General features: G+C 42.7%; 1 protein-coding gene across 1 annotated transcript in view; it reads right to left on the reverse strand.

Annotated features, from left to right (window-relative positions):
* The window catches only part of GRM8 (glutamate metabotropic receptor 8), an 832,708-nt gene that overhangs the window by 771,930 nt on the left and 42,820 nt on the right, over positions 1-17,958 (reverse strand). The gene's annotated exons all lie outside the window — the stretch shown is intronic.

The raw sequence follows: 17,958 nt of genomic DNA on the forward strand, positions 1-17,958 counted from the left end.
AGCAGCAAATTCAGAAGCTAACTTTGTCTCACTGCATTTTTTAACAGAAAACAAAAACCTTGCTGAGCCAAGAGTGGAACACTGAAATCAAAATCTGATGCTTGCTAAAGGGAGAAAATATATAACTACTTCTTGATATATTTTTTTCTTCTTTCATGCAGGCGGAGCTGTAATCCATCTTTCAGATCAGATGAAAACAATTGTTGAAATATGGTAAGAATTTCATATGTAGCTAAGGTGAGTCAACAGTGTGTGGAGCTCATGTTTTAATCATTTTGTCCAAAGGCACCAGCTACTTTACTGGATGAAGCACTGTGCTTTTGCACCTGGGGGCAGGAATTTAGGTCTTGCTGGAAACCTTAGGTTTATATGATCAGTAATTCCTATTAAGTCAAAAACCAAGCCCTTATGAAGATGAATGCAGGTGTGTATGCATGCACACACACACACAGAGCAGAGACCACAAATTGTGCTAGGATGGAAAAGAACAGCCTGTGGCTAAACAGAATGGAAGTGTCTCTCAGATCTGCGCTGTCACTCAGCAAGTGCCTTTAAAATTTAAACAAAAATATTCTTTTTCAATTAATAACTGAGAGATGCAGGCTTTCATGATGCTACAGGAGGGGTTGTTAAAGTTGGACCCCTGGATCTGTCAAGCCACAAATTAAGCCCTGTCTTCATTAAGCCTTGGGAGAAAACATAAGAAGAGCCCTGCTGTATCCTGAGTAGGGGTTCATTAAACCCAGCATCTTGTTTCCAGCAGTGGGCATCCAGATGCTTACAAGAAGCCCGTAAGCATGGCATGACAGGAACAGGTCTTGCTTGTTTCTGCCTCTGAACAGCTGACAGCTGTTGGTGGATCTATACTCAGAGATTATTCTAACCCCTTTAAGCCATTTAAGTCAGCAACCATCAGATAGTTTTTAAAATTATTATTATTAGTTTATTATTGTTATTATTATTAGTTTATTATTAATAATTATTGTTACATTTTTATATTGCCCAATAGCCAAAGCTCTCTGGGCAGTTCACACAAATTAAACCCCTAAATTACAGCATGATAAAACATAATACTAAACTTTTAAAAGTTTAAAACAGAATAAAACCAGAGCAAAAACTAGCAGCAGGGTAAAGATCTGAATGCAGTAACACATTTAGGGTGCAATGAAATGTATGTTTAGATTGCAAAAAGTCCTACTCCCAAAGGGCCAGATTGGCCCATGGGCCTATGGTTCAATACCCCTGGTTAAAGGGAGTGGTTAAAATTGCACTATAAATCCACATGGTATTTTACATCAGCTGTAAGTGAAGGGGTAGCAGTTCAAATCCGAACATTTGCCTAGGGAACGAAAAACTAAATAATCAGAGTTTGACACATTGATTACGTTACAGTGAAATCCTTGGTTAATTTAAGACTCGTTATTCAGGAAAACCTTGATTGGTTCCCTCTCAGTCATATTATGACCATTGTTTCTACCTATCAGCCTGGACACTTGCTACTTTGAATACAATTACCGTAACCATTTAATGTAATCTCATAACAGAAGTGCCATCATTACAAAGATTTATGAGCAAACTACTAAACATAAAACTGTGGTAATTGCTTGTGTACTGCTGGGCTATTTTGCCAGTTAATATACATTATATAATTCCCAGTATAAGCCACCAAAAAGGCATTATGCTTAATTCTAATTTCTTACCTGCCACTGTTAAATATTTCCGCTATAAACATGATGAAGAATATGTTGTTCAGCAATACAGACAAGCATATTACTTGGGGGGGGGGGGGGATTTGGTTACCTCAAGCGGCCAAAACCATCTGTTATTTTGCTTTGTTGCCATGCTATATTGATTTAGGGTTGCAATTTTCAACTCTTTTATGGAGCAGAAACTGCTAATTTATTAACCTCTCCACTACAAAAATTCCTACTTGATTAAATTTTTAAGAAAACTAATTAAAATTCTATTAATTTTGCTTGTTTTGAAAAGATATGAATGAACTTAAAAACCAGAGTTTCAGAGTTAGGACAAAATGCAGAGTCCCATGCCCAAATAGATGAAGCTCTGTTGACATAAAATAGTACATCTAGTCTGTCATCTTGCTTCCTACAGTCCAGGCCAGATGCCTTCAGGAAGTCCACATGCAGGACATGAAGGCAAAAGCTCTCTACCAATAGTGATGGTATGTTCATTATTTTATTTTATTTTTATTACATTTATATACCACTTTTGTTCCTTCTTGTAAGAAACCCAAGGGAGCTTACATGGCCGTCCTCCTCCTCTCCATTTTATCCTCACAACAACAGCCCTGTGAGGTAGGCTGGGCTGAGAGTCTGTGACTGGCCCAAAGTCACCCAGTGAGCTTCATGGCCAAGTGCGATCTAGAACCTGGATCTCCCAAGTGCCAGTCCAACACTCTAACCACTATACCAGCCTGACTCTCTACATCATTGGTAGTTTCTGCCCAGAGGAACCAGAAGTTAAAGGAAAAACAATTAGTTCCAACAAACCACCCCTGGTTACCGTTATAAAGGTAGCTGCTATGTTCAGTAGTAGTGCATGCTGGGGGAAGCCCTATTCATCTACCGCCAAACATGACTGAGAAGAGAAGCAGTTGGTACTCTTTCTCTATTGCTTTTCAGCACTGATCTTCCTAAGCACACACACGCCTTTTCTTCCTTTTTGGCTGCTGCTTGGCAATCTGTGGAGTCCCCCAATACTGGCTGTGTTTGCCTGTCATGAGTTTTGTTTTGTCAGACTTGGGAAAACCAAATTACCAAAACACTTAATAAAAAGAAAAGGTAAATGTCTAACTGTTACAACCCCAACTTCCAACAGAGACTCAGATGTGGGCACAGAGGACGAGGGGCCTGTGGCAAGACTGGGCCCAGACCTGAATCTAAAAACCTAAGAACACATACACACCGCAGCCCAAGATCCCTGAACTTTAGACTTCCAAGCCTGGACCCCCAGAGTCTGTAGCCCTCAAGGCCGATTCCATCAAGGGCTCCGGCCTCCTAAGCTCCCAGTGCCTTACACTCTACTGTTCCATGCCATTGCAGGCAATGCAGCTCACGAAAAATCATATAGGGGTGATAGAGTTCCAGACAATAAGGCCACCCCTTAAGGTGCTGGATCCCTGAGAGGAGGAGTCAGGCCCAGGAAGTATAGAAGGCCTCAAGTCTAAGCATTCTCAGGAAACACTGTCCTGAAATACCTGCCTCTGACTGGGCTTGTTTACTGGTACCCTGATTAAATACTGAATCCCACCTGTTTGTTTCCTACCTCTTGTGCTCCTGACAAGTTACTGGGTTTGTGTCCTTCTGACCTGTCCATGGGCTTTGCCTCATGACGACTAGACACTGATTTGAAAATCTTAGCAGTAGTGTTATAGAAATTTCAGTTGTAATATGTCTGTTATCCCATGATCTTATAAGCTATGCTATGTCTATTCTACCTCTGTGTGAGCTTGCCATGCTAAACAAAGACACAGTGCCTTATCAGAGACTCAGGAATGCCAAGAATGTGTTTACGTAGTACACAACTATCTCTCTGCTGCCTCTCTGCTGCCTCTCTCTATGCATGCCTGAGTATATAAAAGGTGTTGTCTGTTTCCTGTCTCCCTTTCAGCTAGACAAAGAAAGTGGTAGAGAGCAGGCGTAAGACAGCCCCCAGAGACTTGTGTATATAAGCCTCTGGATCACATTACTTGATTGTGATCTTTGTTGGAGTGTTAGCCCCAAAGGTTGCCTTATTCTGCAGAATAAAATCACGTTGGACCAGATCTCTGCCTCCTCTCATTCTTGGTAAACAAATTGGAAAGTCTACCAGGGAAAGAACACAATTTTTGTAACAGTAGCTGTCCTCAGATATATACATATATCTATATCTATATCTATATACACACACACACACACACACACACAGAGAGAGAGAGAGAGAGAGAGAGAGAGAGAGAGAGAGAGATGGGATCCAAAGAACTGCATGCAGAGGGAACTTTGAACTGTTTCCCAAGCAAAAGGCCCCTCCTCACCATACAGCAAACAAAAACATTTGAAAGCATTGGAGTGTTGTTTATTTATTGAAGGTTGGACCCCGATTTAGGTGCATGCAGCTGGGGTCGTGGAAGAGGACTCCCCTGCCCATCATCCCCATGGCAACCCCTCAGTCTCCCTGAAAATGCTACACAGAGAGTCAAGTGGCCCTGCTGAATGAGGTGAGGTATGGGGGGCAGGGGATGCCCCAAAATCAAGCAAGGGCACCTCCTGCCATGGGCACAGCCCTTCCATCCATGGAAAACAAATCCAATCCTGGGAGTATTTATAACTCCCCTACCAACCAAAGTTCTCAAGGTGGTGTACCATATATTTAAAATACAACAAAATAAACTAGAATTATTTTTCCCCAGACCTCAGGTGTTCCAGCTTCTGAGTCTCTGGTAATGTTAGATCTCCGAGGAAATGGATGCTGCAGCAGTTAGATGTTAGCCCCATGCAAGGTGGGGCTCCCTCATCCACTCTACTGCTGATGTCTCTCTGGCTGCTGGTGGCAGACACAAGAGACACTGGGGGAGTGAGATTATTACAAGTCTCCCACAGTCCTCAGATGTTCCAACTGCCCCTCTGCTCCTGCACCTCTGGACCACAGCAAGTCTCAGCGAAGGGGTTTAAAAAAAATCATAAATCCCACTGGGCATACCCAACCCCTTTAGCACATCTGAAATAGCTTTTTGGATCTTAGTCATTTCTTATACTTTTGAATTGTAAACCCTAATTTATAGAGGTTCCATGGGGAGATAAATACTCCCGCCATAAATCATGGTCCTTTATTTTGACCTCAAGTCTTGGTGCCACAAAACACTCAGACAAAGCAGATTAAACAGTGCTAAACTGTTACTGGGAAGTTGAGGAGCCACTGTGTTTTGTAGGAAAGGGCTTTATGTTGTTTTTAAAGCCCCTTTATATGAATAGGCAAGTCTCGCAAAAGGCAATCTAATTCAGGCAGGGCATCTGTAGCTATTTCACATGACAGATCAACTACAGGACTATGAACATGAGGGCCTTAAGTTAAGAATCCTGCCAAGGACACAGATGCTCCTGATGGCAGAAAATATTCTTTCTCCATTTCAGAACCAAGAAAAGGGATAGGAAGGCAATGGGTGATTCCACAATAATTGTAAACCTTCTATCGTTATTTTGATGGGGAGGGGGAGGAAAATTGGACTGATTCATTAAACATTCATAAACTGGTGGCAAACCAAACTAAACAAAACCCTGCATTGAAGTTCATAGTGTGTGTGTTTAAAAAAAAAAAATCACCATGACAATGTAATTTTAACAAGGAATATTCCATCCCATTCAAACTTGCGGTGTGTGTAATTTCTTCATTAAGGACTGGGCAGATAGTGACATTGATAGATGATGCCCTTAGCTCTTGTGCACTGGTGGGAGTTGATTGCATAGATTATAGGAGATCGGAAATGAGCATTTTAAAAAATGAATTGTTATGCTGAGCTAAATTCTAGGACTTTGGAGCTTTTGAAAGTTAACTTCATACTGTGCCAAGGTGAACTGCTGTAGATAACCAAAAATGTATTCCTCTTAGATTTACCATTCATAGCAAAAGGGAACAGATATATTTTCCTTCTTTATAATTTCACAAAGGCTGTTTTGTTTCTTCCATTTCCAGCAGAATGGGGATGTCTATTTAGTTCCATGTTCTGAATCGTACAGCTAAGGCACCCCAGTCCCCTGAATCCTCTACTGGAGCATGTCCAAGCAAAGCAAATGAGGATTATAGACTACTCTGAGGACTGGGTCAAGGAATCTATGTGGACTAAAAAAAAAAGGTTCAAAGGGAGAGGTGGTCAAGAGAACCTTTACGTTTCCTGAATATCGCCTTTGGATGTTGAATCTTAAAACTACAGATATGAGATCTAAACTTGTGATTTAAAAAAAAATTAACACAGAATTCTCAGGAATCTGATTAAGACTATTCTGTAAATTAATTCCACAATTTGTGGACTGACAGGAGTCACACACTGAAATAGTATTATCTCCTATATCTCTTCAGGCTGAAGACCAACACCAGGGAAAACATGCAATGCTATTGTAGATTTGTTTACTCAGACGTAAGCCCCACTCTTGAACAAGTAAGCATGCATAGGATTGTGTCCTAAGCAAGAATATGGATATGTTTTATGGCAATTGTTAATGTTCTAAAAAGAGAAAGATATTGCCTAAATAACATGGAGGAAGCAATCCTATCTGGATCGACAATAGCCTCCGACCCTGGGGGCGACCACCTATCCAGTGCAGGGTGGGAGGAGTGGTGAGGAGAGGATCTCCTCCTTGCTCCCTCAGCCTGGATTTGCGGCTAGATAGCCGATTTCAGCTGTCTAGCCGTGGGAACTTGGAGCATGGGAAGCAGCAGCCAGACGACACGTAGGATGTGTCGTACTGGCACTTTCTACCTCCCCACCCCTGGTAATGCCCCATTTTTGACATTCCATGCTGCTCTTATGAGCGCAGAGCACGGGCCAATCCATGTTGCCTATGAGGAGGTGTGGGAGGGGATGGGGGTCGGTTCTCCAGGAACCGACCTTGGAGCACAGGCTCCGAGGTCGGTTCCTGGAAACCAACCTATCCTACGGCTATCTAGCCACTGACTAGCTGCCATAGGTTGTGCCCTAAAATATCCAGTGTTAGTCCTACTTAGAGTAGACCCACTGAAATAAATGGGACTTAAGCTAGACAGAACTAACTTAAGTCTCATTTAGTTCAATGGGTCTACTCTAAGTAGGACTAACATTAGATACTGCCCTAAATGTTAAAATTCCCTTCATGGATCACCTGCATATTGTCACCCTGCTTATTTAACTTATATGCAGAGTACATCATGAGAAACGCCGGGTTGGATGAATCACAGGTCGGAATTAAGATTGCCGGGAGAATTATCAACAACATCAGATATGCATACGATACCACCCTAATGGCAGAAAGCAAAGAGGATCTCAAGAGCCTCTTGTTGAGGGTGAAAGAGGAGAGTGCAAAAGCTGGTTTGAAACTCAGCATTAAAAAAACGAAGATCATGGCATCTGGCCCCATCACTTCCTGGCATACAGAAGGGGAAGAAATGGAAGCAGTGACAGATTTTACTTTCTTGGGCTCCAAGATCACCGCAGACGGTGACTGTAGCCATGAAATTAAAAGACGCTTGCTCCTTGGGAGGAAAGCTATGGCCAACCTAGACAGCATAGTAAGAAGCAGAGACATCACCTTGCCGACAAAGGTCCGTCTAATCAAAGCTATGGTTTTCCCAGTAGTAATGTATGGCTGTGAGAGCTGGACGATAAGGAAGGCTGAGTGCTGAAGAATTGATGCTTTCGAACTGTGGTGCTGGAGAAGACTTACGAGTCCCCTGGACTGCAAGGAGGTCAAATCAGTCCATCCTAAAGGAAATGAACCCTGAGTGCTCATTGGAAGGACAGATACTGAAGCTGAAGCTCAAATATTTTGGCCACCTAATGCGAAGAGAAAACTCTCTGGAAAAGACCCTGATGCTGGGAAAGACTGAAGGCAAAAGGAGAAGGGGACGGCAGAGGATGAGATGGCTAGATAGCATCACCGATGCAATGAATATGAACTTGAACACATTCCGGGAGAGAGTGCAGGAGAGGAAGGCCTGGCATGCTATGGTCCATGGGGTCACGAAGAGTCAGACACGACTGAACGACAACAACAAAATGTTAAAATGTGTGTGAGCACACCAGAAGGAAAGCATCTGCAATATTTAAGTTCTACAATAACTCATCACTTTGGTCAATACAGAAGCAAGATACATTCTTGTATGAATATTTGCAAAATGCAACTGAAATCCATGTGCACCAGTTAGAGTTGTGATCCCATGGCTAATTATGAGCTATGCATAACTGATATCAGAATCGCACCCTCTAATTTAGAACCTACTTCACTGTGCAAATATGTGATCATTGACTGCTAACTCCAGCTGCTTTATGTTGCACTAAGTCATATGCTCTGCCCCTACAGTGAATGCGGAAGGACATTTCTAATATTATAAATGTCAAAATGATTGCTGGTATGTCTGGTCATGCCATGAACATATTTCTTGTTTGCACTATTTAATATTCAGAAGTTTATGGTGTAGGATCAAGGAGCAAATGATATACCAATTGTTCTTGGGTTTAAACTCACAACTGCAGCACCGGTGATAAATGGTCTCTTTGATGATCAATTGATAAATGTGTAAGCATGTAGCTGAGGCTTGTCTTTTTCCTTGTATTCTTTACTCTTGTGTAAGCACACATGGATCCAATTCAGATTGGGACCAAGGTAGTCAGGGACAGGAGGGCCAAAGCTTCCCCCACAACACCATTTTTCCTGAAATCCCCTCCCCATGAGGGCAGAGGGGAACAAAAAATAAAAGTCTCTGTTGGCATCAATTGAAGCTTTCTTTCCCCTTTTTGTTAAAACCTCCACCCCCACTGGAGGGAGGATTTCAGGGGGAAATGGTGGGGGGAAGGCTTAATCCTCCCCTCCTACAGCATGGTGGTCCCAATCCAAATTGGGGGCTCATGCTTACACTAGAGTAAAAAAAAAGAAGACAAACCTCAACTACACAATCAATGTAACTTGTGGTTTGACTCTGGATTGCTTTCATATAAGAAATAAGTACCTGTATCTCTGCAAAACCATCTGAGGTGTACAAAGCTCTTCTTGCTTTATGTTCACAGCCAAAGACAAGATATTTTGTCACAGTGGTCTCTGATCAATTCAAAAAATGTAGCATTATTAAGCTGGAGTCTACAAATCTGGTCATGGGGGCTGGGCAGTCAGCCTTATCTTTGAGGCTGGTGACCACCTGCCCCAACACAAAGTCAGTCACAGATGGAGGAAGTCTCAAATCTGACCTCAAATTAGGTTTCAGGAGCTACGAAAAGCCATTAGACATCTCACAGATTCCAAGCCCAATACGTCAAAAGACGAGATGACACCCTTTTCACAAGCCTGGGACTAGGGAGAAGCATATAGTGCAGGACTTAGAAGACTCACAGCTTCCAAATGCCTCCAAAGCTCAGCTTAATTTAAGAGCAAGACAAGAGTCTGAAACTCAGGATAAAGTGCATGTGCACTTATCTTGGACCTGTGCGGGGCTTCAAAGGTACTCAGAAAGATGAGACATCTTGCTGTTTCTGAGCACCTCCAAAGTTCAGTATGGTAGAACAAGACCAATTCTCCCTGCCCCCATGACTGCCCTGCAGGGAAGCATCAGGGTCAGTAACAAATTCAAATAATGTCTGGCTATAAAGTCCAGCCAAAATGCACATATCCCTGTTCTTGAGCTTCCCTGGCACAATGTTTTGTAATGAAGGTAGATTCACATGTATACATGACTTTGAATCCTCAATACATGGAATAGAAGTACATTGAAGCCACATGCGATTGTCATACAGAAGCTGTACTGCAGAATGTGTATGCCTTTCCATCAAAATGGAGGGTGAGATTGTGCAAACAAAAATGAAAGCATATGCTTGCCTACCATCCACATCCTGTGTTACAGCTAATGATGGGCAGATCCCCTCCTCTGTCAGTCTGTCCCATTTCTCCTTGGCAGTGGTGGAGTGGATTATATCCACCAACCAGTGGAGTCAGTGATGTAGCAGAGCCATTGGCCTTGCCCACTGCTGGAAGGTGGCCCCGAAGAGCTTCTCCAAAATGGAATTTTGTCCTTGGGCTGAAAGAGGTTCAACAACCTTGAACTAAAGCATACAAATCTTTGGCGGTGGACACACAGCACCAGTGCTCCAGCATGCATAAGTGAGTGCACAAAACAAGCCATCAAGATTTCATGGGGCTCTCTCTAGAGAAGTTAACTCAGCAAGAACAAGTGGGTTCATGCATGGTGGATTGTCCCTGAGCCAAAGTTTACCCCAGAATGGATGCTAATAAATGGGCAACCGGTGCAGCAGATCACCTTGGTCATTTGGACGCTCAATACACAACCACTTGCAGGGCATAGCTCTGGATGGATGGTGAAGCAAGTTGCAGACCACCCTCAAGATTCCATTGACTCAGGATGGACTTCAGTCAATAATGACAGAAATTATACCAGAGTGGCATGCTTTTGCTAAGAAAGCACTGAGTAAATGACTCATCTCAGTGTTCTGCTTCTTGGGCTCCATGAGTAGTATCCAATGTTAGTCCTATATAGAGTACACCCATTGAAATGAAGGGGACTTAAGTTAATTGTGACTAACTTCAGTCTCACTCAAGCCCCATTCATTTCAGTGGGTCTTCTCTATATAGGACTAACATTGGGTACTACCCCATGCCTTGACCAAACCTGCAGCTGCTTCCATATTGGACCCTTAGCAGATCTTGCTAATGTGCCTAACAGTCACTGTGCTATTTATTTTTCTATTACATTTCTATACCACCCAGTAGCCAAAGCTCTCTAGATATTAGATACAGTCCTACTTGCCTTTGTCTAGACTCAGTATGTTGTTCAAAAATGCCAAATGTTTTCTACGGTTCCTGTCTTATACACTGATATATCCAGCTTCAGTAAGAACATAAACACTACCAATATGTTTTGCTGCATGGTGAGAAAGGTATGAAAGTAACCATTCTGCTTCCCCAGTGCCTGTTGACCTGCCTGTGAATTATGTTGAAACTCAGTGTTCAGCAGCAATTATGAGTCTGGAAACTTGGGATACCCTTTTTTTCCCCTTAGCTGCAATCTAATACACACTTAAGAATAAGTCCCTTGAATTCAGTGGGACTTGCTTGCCCTTCTGTTTATATCCCCCCTTTCCTCCAAGTAGCTAAGGAGATGTACAACACAGGGGTGAGCAACCTGTGGCCCTCCAGATGTTTTGGCCCACAACTCTCATCAGCCCTAGCCATCATAGCCAATGGTGAGGGATGCTGGGAGTTGTAGGACAAAACATCTGAAAGGCCACAAGTTGCCCATCCCTGGTGCACGAGTCTCTCTCTCTCTCTCTCTCTCTCTCTCTCTCTCACACACACACACACACACACACACACACACACTTTTACCTCATAACAACCCTGTGAGGTGGGTTAACCTAAGAGATAATGATTGGCCAAAGGTCACCCAGTGAGATTCATGGCCAAGTCAGGATTTGAACCTGCACCATAGACCTAGGCCAACACTTAGTACATATCTCAACTTAACTGCAATATTGGTGATTTTCATTTAACTTAGTCATGGCAAACGTTTGATGGATTGCATCTGTGGAATTGTGTAGCCTTAACTTTTTAGCCAATCCACACTGTTAGTGAAAGCAATGAGCTTCACTTACTGTGACATATATAAAAATATCCCCTTGTTTTTCAGTCATCATCTGAAAGGCATCCCCAGTTAATGTTGTAACTACTATATACTTTTATTAAGGCTTAAAGAATCTGTTAGTTGTAAGGCTTTGTTTTTGGTTTCCCTCTAGTCTTTCGAAGGCTGAGTGCTGGACTTCAGTTGCAAAGACCTAGTTCCAAGCATCTTCTATTGGAGAAGGTTTTTGAAACAGCCAAATTACTTTGTCTTATTTGTCCATGTGTCATTAATGTTATGGCTCATTTGGTCCATGTTTCAACATCTTAATGATTTTGACTTTGTTCCAGTAAGGTGCCTATAGGGCTGCAGCAGATAAGTGTCATAAAATGGAAGGTTGTTTGCTATTATAATATAGGCACCAAACTCAAGTAATGAATACCATTTATAATGACTACCAAAGAAGCCAACAATAAATGTTGTCCTTAATCCCCAGGACATAAAACACTGTAAGTTATTGTATTCTGGAGAAATCGTTATGGTTAATCAAAAACACAGCATATGTAATTTCTCTTTCCCATCTCTCCCTCCAGACAAAAATGTATGACTCATCCCAAGTCTTAGAAAACATTACAAATGTCTACATTTCTTTATGTGAAAGAACTCTTTTACATTTATTTAGGGAGCAATCCTATGGCTGCTAGTCAGCAGCTATACAGCCATAGAATATGTGGGTTTCAGGGAACCAACCTTCCCCCCTTCTGCGCTGCCTCGCAGGCAGCATGGAATGGCCCCGTGCTCCACACTCTGAAGAGGAGTGTGGAGCAGCCAAAATGGGGCATTCCGGGGCAGGGAAGGTAGAAATGCCAGTACGACACAGCCTCTGTGTCGTCCAGCAGCCTCCTCCCCAGCTGAAATAGGCTGTCTAGCCGCAAATGCAGGGCAATCCCGTCCATGCTTCTCCTGCCCTGCATTGGATAGGTGGTCGCCTCTGAGTTCAGGGGTGGCTGCCTATCCACATAGGATTGTGCCCTTAATTTATCTCCCAAAATGCTTAAGCATGAATTTAGCATAGTCTTCTCAAAGACAGCAAAAAGGATCTTGTTCCCAAATTTTCATTTACTCATATTGGGCCTTAAATGTAATTTAGATTACCATGAACAATAGATAAATTAAAGGGGCACGGGAGGGGGGGCTTTAGTTAAAGTGAGTTGCAAAAAAAAAAAAAGTTCTACCATTATAAGCCTCAAAATCCTACTGCTTATAAAAATGACAGCTATTGAGCTAATAACTTGAACCTTGGCATCCATGATCTACCTGATGAGTTCTACAATTGTGCAAATGTTCAAACCAATCCAATACAAATTTCCACAGGTACAACAAGTTCAAAAGTGCTGAAAATTGACACATTTGACCTTTTTACTCCAAGCTGTGGCTCGACATACTATATATTTCTTTTAAATTTTGGTGAAAACTACTGATGCATGTAATTCAGGCTTGTTGAGGAGGTGTGCCCGTCATTGGTTTGGTGATGTTCTGAGCAGTAGTTCAAAAGTTATTAAGATTATTCTGCCCCATGAAAGCCTATAGCAGCAATGATACGTTGAGCTCATTCATTTTCACTCTGAAGCTAGGCTGCTACCATTACCTCAGAGGAATTCTATTACAGAAGGGTTCCATGCGCCATGCCCCATGCCTATTTCTTTAGCTATGGAATGTGACCTCACAAGTTGAGACTACATGTTACTACATGGATTGGGACCCTAGCATGGGGAGTTAGGGAGACTTCCATCCTTTGTCATTGTCCCCCAGCCACTATGTTCCTAATCCGGATCAGGCCCCTCATGCCTCCAATTTACATTGCCAAAAGGCATCCAGTTGCAATGTAAATTGAAGGCATATGGCAAAGTGTTAAAGCCCCCTGCCCACTCTTCTAGGTTCCTGATTCATATGAGGTCCCATGAGCTTATTTTTGAGTAAAGAAGGGGGAAAACCCATCTACATCCTTAAAGTAACATGCAGTTGACCATTGGAGAACTTGGTATGGGTGAGGATGGAATGTACAGGTGAGGGGAGCAGAAGAATCAGGGCCTCACACCACCTTTCCAGAAGCAGAAATGTAGCACCATGGCCATGATCCTTGCTCTTATGTTTTGTGTGGTGGGAAAAGAACATGCAAGGATTGTTTCCAACAGTAGGGTTATACTCACACTGAACGTGCATTCACACTCTGTGCACACTCATTAAGAGGGTTATGAGAACCTAGGCCTATTCAGCCATTCTCACCATGTGTAAGCTCTACACAAGAGGAAGGGAAGTGGGGATGAGCTCATCAGCTCCAACCCTCCCTCGCTGTTCTCATGTCTTTCTACATGAGGAGGGTGACTACCTGCAAAGGATGGTCTCCTTTATATGTGGAAGTTCTCCCCAAGATTTTATAATCCTGATTCTTGAAATGAAATCATGATTGCTATTAGTTCAGGATGGTGTGGGCACCTGATTCTGTCAAGGAATCCAGTGGAACCACCCCTGCCTGCATTCCTGAGCCCCATTCACCAAGCCCCTGCCTCCACTCACGCCTGCCTGTGCTTGGTAAGCAGCCTGCACTTACCCTGGCAGCCTCATCGAGTTCCATGGTCATCATTTTTTGAAAAAGAAAATGGTGATTGCAAAAATGCAGATTTGTGTATGCGTAAAAATGCACATTTGCATTTTCACAGATGTGCACATTTGCATATGCACGAAAAAGCACATTTTGCAAAATGCACATTTTCACACGTACGCAAATGTGCGTTTCACACATACACAAATGTGTGCATTTTTGCAATTGCCAATTATTTTTCAAAAGATGGTGACTGCAGAGTTTGATGAGTCCACCAGGGTGAGTGCAGGCTGCTTGCTGAGCACAGGAGGGGCTCTAGCAAGGTCCGGGGACCAGAGAACCTGGATGGGGGTGGGTTCGCACATCCCTTCCATTAGTTAAGTATTTATAATCCCATTTATCATGTAGGTAAACTTGCAAGAAAACAGATTCAAATACAATGGGGAGAGGGTACGATTGCCAGCACTATAACTATACATTTCCTTGGCTTTGTTATAGATCAGCCTTAGCTTCCAATTTCCTGTCTTTATGGAGCTTGAGCCAACATGACATAACTTTTTAACTCTGGCTTTAAACCAGCAGGTTTTCTGAGAATTGAATATAATACTGTTTTTTAAACTGCAGTTGATGGAGTAGTGTGATATATTTTAGAAGCAAGGAAGTGTCATATAGAGAAACCATGAGGAATGGTTGGAACATCCTTGAGTGTATAAATCTTGTGCTTCCCTGCATACACATGATCAAATCTTTGATCACTGAACTACCTCTAATTGTAAAACAACATTTTCACTATTCAGATGTTTGAGGGTTTAACATCATCTCACATCCACTATCATTCAGTAGTACACCCAGGAAATTGAAATGGCTCCTGAGCAAATGGATTTTCTATGCAAATTGTAGGTGTGGGGAGGCCTGATACACATTGGGACCATGATGGGGGAGGCAAAGTTTTAAATCTCCCCTACCACCCCACTCATGTTAAGGTCCCAAGCTTCATCCAGGGCCCCATGATTACTAGTAGTAACAAAAAACCTCACTGACATAGCTGCATGCTACTTATTAAAGGTATTGTGTAGTTTGTAGAGCAGCAGGGGGGAAGATGTGGCCAGTACAGTTTTAAGATCTACCTGAGCAGACTTTGTGTCAATGAAAGCAGCCATTCTAGGAGTTATGAGCCAACTGTGGAAATACACTTCTCCTTACGAGTATTCAGTAGGGATGTGCATCAACCACAAGGTTTGTTTTGGACCCTGACCCAGTGCTTCAGGAAACTGCCCCAATTGACTTGGATTGATTTGGATGCTGACTGCTTTGACCGAGGTTTGAGCCCAAGATCTGAGAACCCAAAGCTTCGTTTCTCCCACTGACTGACTACCATGTGAAATCCACAAACAGCTCTAATGTTTGCATTTTTAACAGAATTGGATGAAATTGGCAGGCATTATAGACATATCTGAGGAGATGAAGCATGCCAAAGTACAGAAAAATAAAGTCAGTGGTTGGGGGGCTAGGGTCCTTTAACTTTTCTTCCTCCCTTCTTTTTAAAGGAAAGTGCCTGTAACTGTTTTTCATTTGTTTACTTGTTTGTTTGTTTTTTTAAAGATTTAGATGCCACTTGCCAGCATAGTTGGCCCTTATGTGGAGATGAAGCCAAATTTCAGGTAGGTGCAGAGATTTTTATGCAATGGGAGTAGTATTTACAGTATTGTGGTAAACAAATATTCCATAATGCCCCTTCTTGTTTGATGGTCAATTCCTATAAAAACAACAGACACTGAGAGCCAGTGTGGTGTTCTGGTTAGAATGTTGGACTGAGGAGACTCAGATTCAAGTCCCCGCTCAGCCATGAAGCTCACAGGTGACTTTGGGCCAGGCACTGACTCTCAGCCTAACCTACCTCACAGGCTTGTTGCAAGGATAAAATGGAAAAGTGGAGGATCATGTGTGATGCCTTGGGCTCCGTAGAGGAAAAGGCAGGAAATAAATGCAACAAATAAGTAAATAAATAATTGTAGAGTTGCCCCTTGGTAAGAAACCTGCTAAATTACAGACAGATAGGTTCAGGAGGTTTGGTGTCAGGCTCTATTAGTATTTGGGGGAGGGGGGGTTAATGGAAAGTGGATATACAGCAACTGTTTCAGTTCTTGACAGAATTAGATGACACTTGCCAGCATAGTTCCCCCTTCTGTGGGGATAACATCTGCCAAATTTCAGGCAGGTAGGAGTAAGGTTATTTTGTTTTTAAAGGGGAAACTTCAGTTTGGGGATAGTAAAAAAAACATCCCTAATCTCTTCTATTGTTTGGTGGGCAATTGCTTTGAAAACAGTAAACATTGTAGAGCTTGCCCCTTGGTAAAAAAAAAAAAAAAACCTGAAAAGAAACAGAGAGACAGGTGAAGGGGCTTTTTTTTTTTTTAAGTACCATGAAAGTGGATTTGGGGGGACAGAACAGGCACAAAATCTGATTCAAAATAAAATCTATAGAACTAAGGCCAAAAATAGGGCAGGGAAGAAAGTGTCATTGCCTATATGACTAGTTTTAAGAGAGACTAAAACAGCAAGAATAATTGAAACTGAACTTCTAGAGGAAGATCAGGGTGAATGGCTGGAATAGAAAAGGATTTCGGGGGCGGGGGGACTGGGGAGCTGGAATAAGGAGTATTGGTTGGAATTGGTAGGATAAGCAACCAGGAAGGAGTAAGTACAGAAACAAACCAAAAATGATTCCTCTCACATAAAGCTCTTCAGTATGTTTCTGTCTCAGCTGAGAGCAGTAATAGCAAAAGGAGCAGGTAGCAGCCTTCAGCAAAGGATTTTATGAGACTCAAATCCCTCCCCAAAAGCACAGTGACTAGAGAGTCCCTCGTAAACCATTTCCTGTGATTCAAAGGTAGACCTGTCAGTTACTCTACTCAATTCCATCCTGCCCTCACATCACCTTGGCATTATCTATATACAGAAAAGTGAAACCATGGTACCTATTTTTTGCAGAGAGACTGCCTGCCTTTTTGCAGCCCTCCAAAGCATCAAATTGCACACAAAACTTTGGACGGTCCAGTTTCATTCATGGTGACTTCAGAGGGAATCCCAGTTTGCCTCCAAGAGCATCAAAATCTCTCCAAAGCAGCCCAATTTGACTCAGGATTTGGCCGAATCTGATGCACGTCCCTAGTATTGAGCTCTCAGAGGAGAATGGAAGGGTATGAAGCAGAGGAGTGGGCAACACACTAGAGGAGACATTTTACGCCATTTCCAGTTTCAAAATGTGATCAACTCCCTTCCCTTCTGAGCCAACTTACCATCTCTGCAGTCCTCGAGAAAGCTAAATATCTCCCAGACTCGATTGGCCTAGGGAGGGCTAATTCATCTCAGAGGTCAATGCTTTTATTATACCCCCTCCTCAGTTCAATAAATCTATCTCCTCCCATTGTAACCTCCACCAATCCCCAGGAAATAAATCTTGCCTTGATCCTTGTCAGTCCCCACAACATGGACTTCCAGCTTCCCAGCCTCCCTCATGTCTCTCTCTCTCCTTTGGCATTTATGTAGCAACCTCTGCAGCTTGGATTAACTGCTCATCCCTGGTGTCCCCACCCATCTCCGGAATGCCATAATCATCTTCAGGTGGCACAAGGTGGGGAGCAAGCCCAGCCTAGTCTCTAGCCCTGCACAATCTCTCGTGCAAAAGTACCTTGACTACCTGTAGAATGGTGTGCAGTGTTATACAGATGGCCTCATCTGGACCAAAATGCTGGACTGCACAGAATCTCACTTCACAGAAGGGAATGGAAGATGTTTTCACATGAGGATTGCGGGATTACAGCTGTAGCCTTTTTTGCGGAGCTTATCACACACCACCAGGGGAGTTAATCATTATATACATTCAGGTAACTCTCACTGATGGAGCAAGCAGCTACAAACAGCTTCATAACTGCTTAATGAACACAGCCTGCATTGTCAAGGAGCAAATTATTCACCACTTTTGTATATATGTGTGTGCGTGTGTGTGCGCAAGCGTGTGTAAGTGTTGTATGCAATTATTTACA

This window comes from Heloderma suspectum, chromosome 7 (genome assembly GCF_057233095.1).
Source record: "Heloderma suspectum isolate Gila_16-S chromosome 7, 16-S_ref, whole genome shotgun sequence".
NCBI classification, from domain to species: Eukaryota; Metazoa; Chordata; class Lepidosauria; order Squamata; family Helodermatidae; genus Heloderma; species Heloderma suspectum.